Below are 8,331 nucleotides of genomic sequence, written 5' to 3'. Positions count from 1 at the left end.
GCCCTAGGAGATAATATAGATGCTGAAGAGGAGGAGCCAGAGGCAGGAAGGCAGCAGCCAGCAGGTCCATGCTTCCAGTGGGGAGGCTTCAAGGTCCCAGGTCCTTAGGAGAGCAAGCACATAGTGAGCGCTCAATCAATGTGTGTTCATTTGAATGCCCGGAATGGCATAAATACATTTGGGAACAAACCGGCTGACCTCTGACAAACGCAAAGTGACCCACTGGCCCCTAGGACTCATAGTGCTTTGGGCACCCGTCTGAAGGTTTTGCAGGAGGAATCTGGTGTATGAGCGCACGGTGGGGTGGGGATTAGTTAAGACAGCACAGTACGTTTTCTCTGACTTTCTTCTAAGCCTCTAACGCTTCCTCTCCCTGTGAGACCTAGCTGAGGCCCCAGCAGCAGATGAGCTTGGCAGAGGGAAAATGGGGGCCCGGGTGTGCTGAGGTGTAGGGGAGGTGGAACAAGCAGTTCGTGCAAATGCTACCTCTGGAGCTCAAAGCCTGACACCAGGAGCCAGACCCTGTGTGTACCTGACGTGTGCGTGCAGGTACGAGGATGTGAATGTGTGTGCGCGTGTAGTATGCACCACTCTGCACTGGGCCGTGCTGTGCCTGGCTTGGGGCAGAGCACAAGGACCTGGTGAGAAGGCCCAGGGGTAATTCTGACCCCCCGGAGGGCTTGTTGGGGCCCAAGAGTACCCACCCAGGACTTTAGCCTGAGGTACCTTCAGTCGTGGCAGAAGGGAGTAAGGATACCCCACAGCAGCGTTGCTCAAACTTGAGTCCCATCCTTGCCAAGCACAAAACATTCTTACGGGCCTGTGTCGACCGACATGATTGCTGCTGCAATGACTTTACTCAAATGTAAACAATCAGATGGATAGTTGTTCATAAGTATAAAATAAACACAAATTTACAAATTAAACACAAACACCATTACGCCAGTCATAAAACTCCATCTAGCAGCATTAATTTTATGCGACTGTTGAGCTCAGTGTTTGTAAAACCCACTTGCTTCTGGAGTATGGGAGGGACGCAGTGGAAGGCAGATTGCACTGTGGGAGATGGGTCCTCACCGCCATGGGCCGAGACGACATGGTCTCCCAGCGTGGATGCTATGGATGTGTAAAGTCATACCTCTTGAGGTCACCCTGATTGCCAGACTAAATGCAGACAAGGTGCCCCCAGGTGCCACAGAGATTTATAAGGTATTATAAAGTATTCATGTGCTTTAAAATCTTTTCCAGGGGCGCCTGGGTGGCTCAGTCGGTTAAGCGGCCAACTTCGGCTCAGGTCATGATCTCACGGTCCGTGAGTTCGAGCCCCGCGTTGGGCTCTGTGCTGACCGCTCAGAGTCTGGAGCCTGTTTCAGATTCTGTGTCTCCCTCTCTCTCTGACCCTCCCCTGTTCATGCTCTGACTCTCTCTGTCTCAAAAATAAATAAACGTTAAAAAAAATTTTTTTTAAAAATCTTTTCTAGATCTTCCTAAAGTTTCCAGGATTCTATGAGGGAGTGAAAGCTCTCTCCTTTCCTAGGAGAAAAACAGCCTGAGAGCACTCATGTGGAACATCCTTCATTCCACAGACATTCACCCATTGTTTCCCCCACACCTGAGGACTGGGCTCAAGCAAGAGGGACACAGGGATGATTGGGAGCCAGCGTCTGGCCTTGGGGACCAGACAGTCCAGCAGGGACATTTACTTAAGCATCAATGATGTTCTAAGTATCAATGATGCTGGCTTGTATAGGAAACCATGGGGGCTTGGGAGAGAAGACCTAACAGACTTTTGGGGCTTGGAAAGCTTCCTGGAAGAGGTGATGAATGCCCAGAAAAGGAGCTGAGCACAAATGAGAGGAAAATGAGAAGCTGGATGTGCTGAGCATCTTGGAAGATTAGAAGTCCAGCTGTGCCCTTGAGGGGCAATTATTCCAGACATCCCAAGCTGAGCTAGAACTGGCGCTCTGCATTTCTAGAACAAAGGCTACCTTAATGAACAGGAGAAAGAGGGTTTTTCCCCTCTAGAGACCTCACCTCTTGTCCCCACAATCTCTTCTGAAGGGGTGGTTAGCAGTTCCGTTCAGCAATTTCACCATCAGAGAGCCATTCTTTGAGTTAAAATTTTTTTTCTGTAGTGTAATAATGATATCCTTGGAAAGCTCATATAGTAGGGCAATATCAGCCTGAATTAGTTCCTTAGTTTGTGACAGGTTCAGAGAAAGTCCCCGCGGGAATGGAGATGGAATTTGGGTGGGACTGTGGAAGAGACGTTGGGCCAGATGTTGACGCTTATGTGTGGGGTGGGTGCATGTGTGTGTGCAGGTAGGGGAGCCAAAGGGTGGGGAAGATAGGATGTCTTCTCGCTCGCTGGGTAGCCTCAGCTTTCTCTGCCTCCGAGGGAGGTTACTATAGGTGCTGCACAAAGGACTAGCTCCTTGCACCCTGCCCTCTTCCAGCCAGGAAGGCTGGACGGAGCAACCTGGCCCTCCTGAGGTGGAGACCAGAGCTTTAGCTCCCACAGCTATCAGCCCGGCTTCTCCCTGGAGCCAGTGTTTGGGACGACCTGAGCAGTCTGGCTCTGAATTTCCTGGTTTGCTCTCCACCAAGGGTAGCTAAGAGCAGCGCTCAGCTGGCCCCACTGACTCCAGAGGGAACTAGCACCCCTCTGCAGAAGCAGAGTAGGTGTGAGAGGAAAGCCGGGCTGACAGTAGGAGTCTCGGCTCACAGATGCCTGATCTGAGAGCAGCATGCAAGGTGGGTGCCAAGCAGCGTGCTGACCTGGAGATGGTGTAAGACAATCAGCAGTCATTTTGTATTTGGACATGACTCTGAATCTTGTAAACCCCCTTCTCACAAAAGCCCAGAAGCCCTCGGTTGCCCCTGAGTATGGCATCAGTGACTTGCATTCATCCTGTCTCTCGATATTTCTCAATGGGTGCACCACTGGCATTTTGTATTGACTGTTACTCCCGGCGCGGGACTGCCCACTGCATTGTGCGATACCGCATCACAGCCCAGTCCGCCAATGCCAGTCGTGACCCCACTCCAAGATCGTTGTAACAATCGGGAGTACCTGGGTGGCTCAGTTAGTCAAGCATCAGACTTCAGCTCAGGTCATGATCTCCGGTTCGTGGATTCAAGCCCCGCATCGGGCTCTGTGCTGACAGCTCAGAGCCTGGGGCCTCCTTCAGATTCTGTGTCTCCCTCTCTCTCTGCTGCTCCTCTGCTCGCACTGTCTCTCTCAAAAATAAATAAACATTAAAAAAAAAAAAAAAGATCGTTGTAACAATCGAAAATGCTCTGCACATTCCCAAAGCCCTCTAGGGGGTTCCTGCTGCCCAGTGACCGGAGCCACTGGCTGTCTCTCAAAGAGTAGAGTCAACCAAGATCCACTGAAACTTCCTTCACTGATCAACCCAAAGTACTGAGCACCTGAGTGCATAGTGCCAATGGAGCAGGGAGACCAGGATGGGTGTGAACAGCGGGGTGTATGAGAGAGGGTGAGGGGCTGGGTGGAGACCCCTTGGCAGGGTTCTGGCACGAACTCTGCTCCCAGCTCCAGATCCCCCTGGCCCAGTAAAGCCTGTTATTTAGAAACACCAGATGTACCCCCGAGGCATCTCTTTCCAAACTACTGTTTTTCAATTTCAGGTTAAGAGGAGAGGATTAGGGATTTTTCTTGGTTCTCTCGTTGCCTTCTGTTTTGGAATTAGCTGCCCCTCTCCCTCTCTGACAGTTGACCTCAGAGACTGGGACAACATAGTCTGCTGGCTCCCCTCCCTGACTCTATTTGCAAGCCCCCCTCATCAGCTCCCTCTTTGGCTGCTCTCTCAAAGAATAACCTGCTTTCCCCTCTCCTCTCCTCTCTCTCCCTCCTTTCTTTCTGTTATGGGCTGAATTGAAGTCCTCAGAAAGTGCCTCAGAAAGTGACTGTATTTGGAGATAGGGTCCTAAGGAGGTAGTCAAGTTAAAATAAGGTCATTAGCGTGGGTTCCAATCCAATATGACTGGTGTCCTTATAATAAGAGGAGGTTATGACACAGACACACACAGAAGGGAGACCACGGGAAGACACAGGGAGGAGTTGGAGACAGACAAGCCAGGGAGAGAAGACTCAGAAGAAACTGTGTCCACACCTTGATCTCAGACTTCTAGCCTTCAAAATTGTGAGGATAGATGTCTGTTGTTTAAAGCCACCCAGTCTGTGGTGTCTTTTTATGGTGGCCCAAGCAAACGGATCCATCTTCCTTTCTATGTACGGATTCACTGATGCATCACGGACATACTGATCGATGACTTACCATGTGCTGGGCAATGCGTAGGATTGGCTTTCCAAGGGCTCAGTACTCAACCCTCCGCTCATTTCAGAGAACTGATCCTGGTCAGTGGCATTCATTCCCAAGGCATCCCACTTAGGCTTGAGGATGAATCGAGTTTCTTTCTCTAGCTCTCCCTTCACTGTGAGTTACAGACCCTAAAACTCAACATTAGATCTTCGGTCAATGGTATTGGATATATTAGGCTCCATATAGCCTCTTCCTCCAAACCTGCTTTTCCCTTAGTCATCTCTTGCTCTGTGATTTCTAGGGGACCCTTGTGACATCCTCCTTCCTTCAGCAGCACCCACTATTGTTGAGATGAAGCACAAACTCCTGGGTCTGACACTGGGGGGCGGGGCGCTCTAAGGGCTTTGTTCCTGCCTGTTTCTCTATTACATTTCACTTCCCAGACAAAACTGGTCTTCTAGGCCCCCAGAAGCCACCTGTGAAACTTGGAAGTCCTATGTCGTTTAGCCTCTGTGTTTTGTCACACGTTGCTCCCTGGCCTAGAACAAGCCCCTCACCCTCTTCGTTCAGGACGCCCCCAGTGTCTTTTAAGGTTGACTTCAAGGGCTACCTTCACGGTACATGTTTCCAGCATGACTAGGAAGAGGAAGTGGGCACGGCCTCCACTGTGGTGAGTGATGTAGACAACCTGTCTAATTTCTTATCCTTCCCTCACTCTAGTCTTTTCCTTCTGAGACCTTCTGGAATCTGGGGGCCTTATATTTCTGCAACCATCCAGGCTGCAGAGTCCCTAGCACAGAGCTCATGGTCACTGCGAAGGGCCTGGATCATCCCAATTTATCAGGGTCACCGGTGAGGTTGGTTTGGAGAAGCTATTTCTCTCTAGATCTACTACTCTCAGGCAGTGCACTTCACGCCCCTTCCCCAGTTGTGCAGGGGACAGATGCTGCAGGCCTCATGGCAATTCCACCATGGATAGCTCATGGCTTTTCCTTCTGCTTAGATGGACATAGCCTCTGTAACCATGATCTCTGCCTTCACATCCTCCCCTCTCCCCCATTAGTGAGAGCTGAAACCCTTTTTACCCAGAGTCCCCTCTTTTTTATAGTTTTTTAAAGTTTATTTACTTATTTTGAGAAAGAGAAGAGAGAGAATGTGCACACGAATGTGTGCATCATTGGTGGAGAGACAGAGAGAGAGAGAGAGAGAGAGAGAGAGAGAGACTGTCAGTGGAGAGCTCAATTTGAGGCTGGATCCCACGAACATGAGGTCATGACCTGAGCCGAAATGAAGAGTCAGAAGTTTAACCGACTGAGCCACCCAGATGCACCCAGAGTTTACGCTTTGTTCACTCCCTTTCCGTGACAATTCAAGAGTACAACTGACTGCTTTTGGTGATAAAATGCTTGTGAGCAGAATGGAAGAAATCTCAACAATTGCTTGTATAAATCCAGACTGAAAAAGCAACCTAGAAATCTGCCAAGCACGTTAGAAGAGGGTTTACTTTTCCTTGGTATTTTTAGTTTAGGGATATATTGGCTGTACACAAAATCAAGCTGATTACTGAACCCTGCCTGTACTCTCACCTCAGACCCAGGTTTTAGCAAACAACTGCAAAATGAAAGAGGAAAGGAGACCTCTACTCCCCAGCCTGCCACAACGTCGCAGAATGCAGTTATTTTGAGGGAACTCAGATTTCTAGATTCTTTCAGTGGTGACTGATGGAATCCAAATTAGTTGAGCGGGACTTCCACATAGCTTAGTGTCCACATGTTGATCTGGATCAACTTTAGAACAGTCTGAACCCTTGTCCAGAAACTGCAGACAGGGATCTTTAAAAGAAGTAATAAAAAAAAAAATAATAATCGGCTTGTATTATTCTTCTAATTCAGAACACAATCAGACCTGATAGAGCCAGCGGATGGACAAATAAGTCAGTGGAGGATTTTCAAATGGTCCTAAGCTTGTGAGTGAGTGGGCAGGTGGCAGGGTGAAGGCCTTTGAGATCGCAGTCCAGAGCACACTAAATATCGAGTCTCATCTGGGCCACTGGCTGTTTCTCCTTTGGGGAGTGGGTGTATTTCCCCATTCCGGGGTCATGCAGCAAAGGTCTTACCAAGATGGTCTGGTAGATTATTTGGGAAACTGAAAACTACTGAGAGAACACACAGCTGAAAACAGAACAAAGTGCTGTATCACAGAACCACAAGAAAAGCACTTTCCAGCCCCAGATCTCCAGCACAGCACCAGAGAAAGCAAAGCAAAGGGCGGGCATTGAGGCCTAATGCTGGGTTGAATGTCTGCTCGGTCCTTCTGGGAGAGACTGATATTTAGAAAAGATACAATGATCAAAGAAGGAATTAGCTCCTCCTAGGTGTGGCCAACATGTGCCCCTTCTACCTTCCACCAACTAGAAGAGTAAGTTGCAAGCACAAAGTGTGAAGTGAGGTCATCGCAGACACCAAATGGTCCTGCCAACTCCTTAGCTCCCTGTCCACGTGCAGTCACGTTGACATGCCATTTTACAGATCTCACCTTCTGGAGAATGAAGTTCAGAGGGGTTACACTGCCCAGAATCAATGCTCTTCTTCTGGCCTGAGTCCAAGTTCCCAGGTCAGACACGCTGGGGCCCACAGAACCCGGACAGGTCCGGGGTCCTCTTTGAACCTGAGTTTGCTATTCTAAAAACTGGAGCCTGGGTCCCCACAGGGCTGGGGTGTGAGGCTTACCAGCTCACCAGCAGCCAGCTCCCCACCGACTCCTTGGGTCCTTTCAGCAGCCTGGATGAGGTATGAGGCTGCTCCCCCCAGTCAGGCTGCCTTGATGGTCAGCCCAGTCACTGCACGGGCCTGCTCTAAATGGGTCTCCTATTTAGAGATGCCCTATGGGGACTAGGGACCCTGGGAAACATCTGGGATTTGGAGAGATCACGAAGGCTTGCATCCACTGATGCGGGCTGCAGGGGCGGATGGTCCCTCCGGGAGAGGCCCTGTGACTCAGCACCAGGGGGCACCACCATCTCTCTCTCCATGCCTTCCCCACCCCTCCTCTGCCCTTAATGGGAAAGAGGTGGGGACCCTGCTCTTCTCCTTTTGCAGGACCCACCTTTTCCCCACAAAGACCTCTCCTGACAGACACACACAAACATCGCTAACATATACTGTTCTTGCTCTAGAGATCCTGGACTGTCACATCAGTCGGGCTCCAAGTTTAGAAACATGGTGAAGAGGCCAGTATTGGCTCAAAGTGACCTGGGATGAGTGGCTTTGGCTCACTCCCTCACTGTGTGACCCAGTCAGCCCCTTCGTGTTCCTGCTTCCCCTTCCTTATTTATAATATAATCGTAATGATAGCTGACATTCATAGGGCCAGGGTCCATGCATTCACTGGAACTGTCTCAATCTTAAACACCCCATGATGGATGTGCCTACTTCCCCATTGTACAGATGGAGCAAACTGAGGTACGGGGTTGGGGGGGGGGATTAAGGAACTGTCCCAGGGTCTCACAGTGCCAGGATTCAGTAACGTGGTGCAAAGTACCTAGCCCAGGCTGTGGCTGAGGGCACCCTGAGTGATCCTTGGTGTTAATGGAATCCACACACACTGAACTTGTCTCTGTGGACCCTCCCAGTTTTCCAAGATTTTCCAGCTCACCCCTGACATCCCCCGTACCCAGTTCAGGTCAGGCAGAGAGGGCTTTTTCTCCCTCAGCTGCTCCTTGGCTCACAAAGTTCCCTGTGGAGAGACGGCAGGGCTCTGCCGGGCAGCGGGTTAGCCTCAGGTCCCACTGTGGTTCCCCCTCACCCCAACAGCCCCAAACTCCAAGCGGCCTTCCCCCTAGCAATGACCCTCTGTGAAGCAAAAAGACCATGAATCCCACTGCGGTCGTGCACTCCCGGTGTCCCGCGATCCCCTCTCAGAACCTCAGTTTTCCCATCTGTGAAATGGGGGTGGCGACGTGAGCCGCTCACAGGCCGCTGGGCGAACCGATCGCGGGGTCCCCGCCCCCCACCACCCTTGCCCTGTGTGGCACGCGGCACCCAGC

The sequence above is a fragment of the Panthera uncia genome, chromosome D2 (assembly GCF_023721935.1).
Source record: "Panthera uncia isolate 11264 chromosome D2, Puncia_PCG_1.0, whole genome shotgun sequence".
NCBI classification, from domain to species: Eukaryota; Metazoa; Chordata; class Mammalia; order Carnivora; family Felidae; genus Panthera; species Panthera uncia.
The sequence above is the reverse complement of the archived record's forward strand: the minus strand, read 5'-3'. Positions refer to the sequence as shown.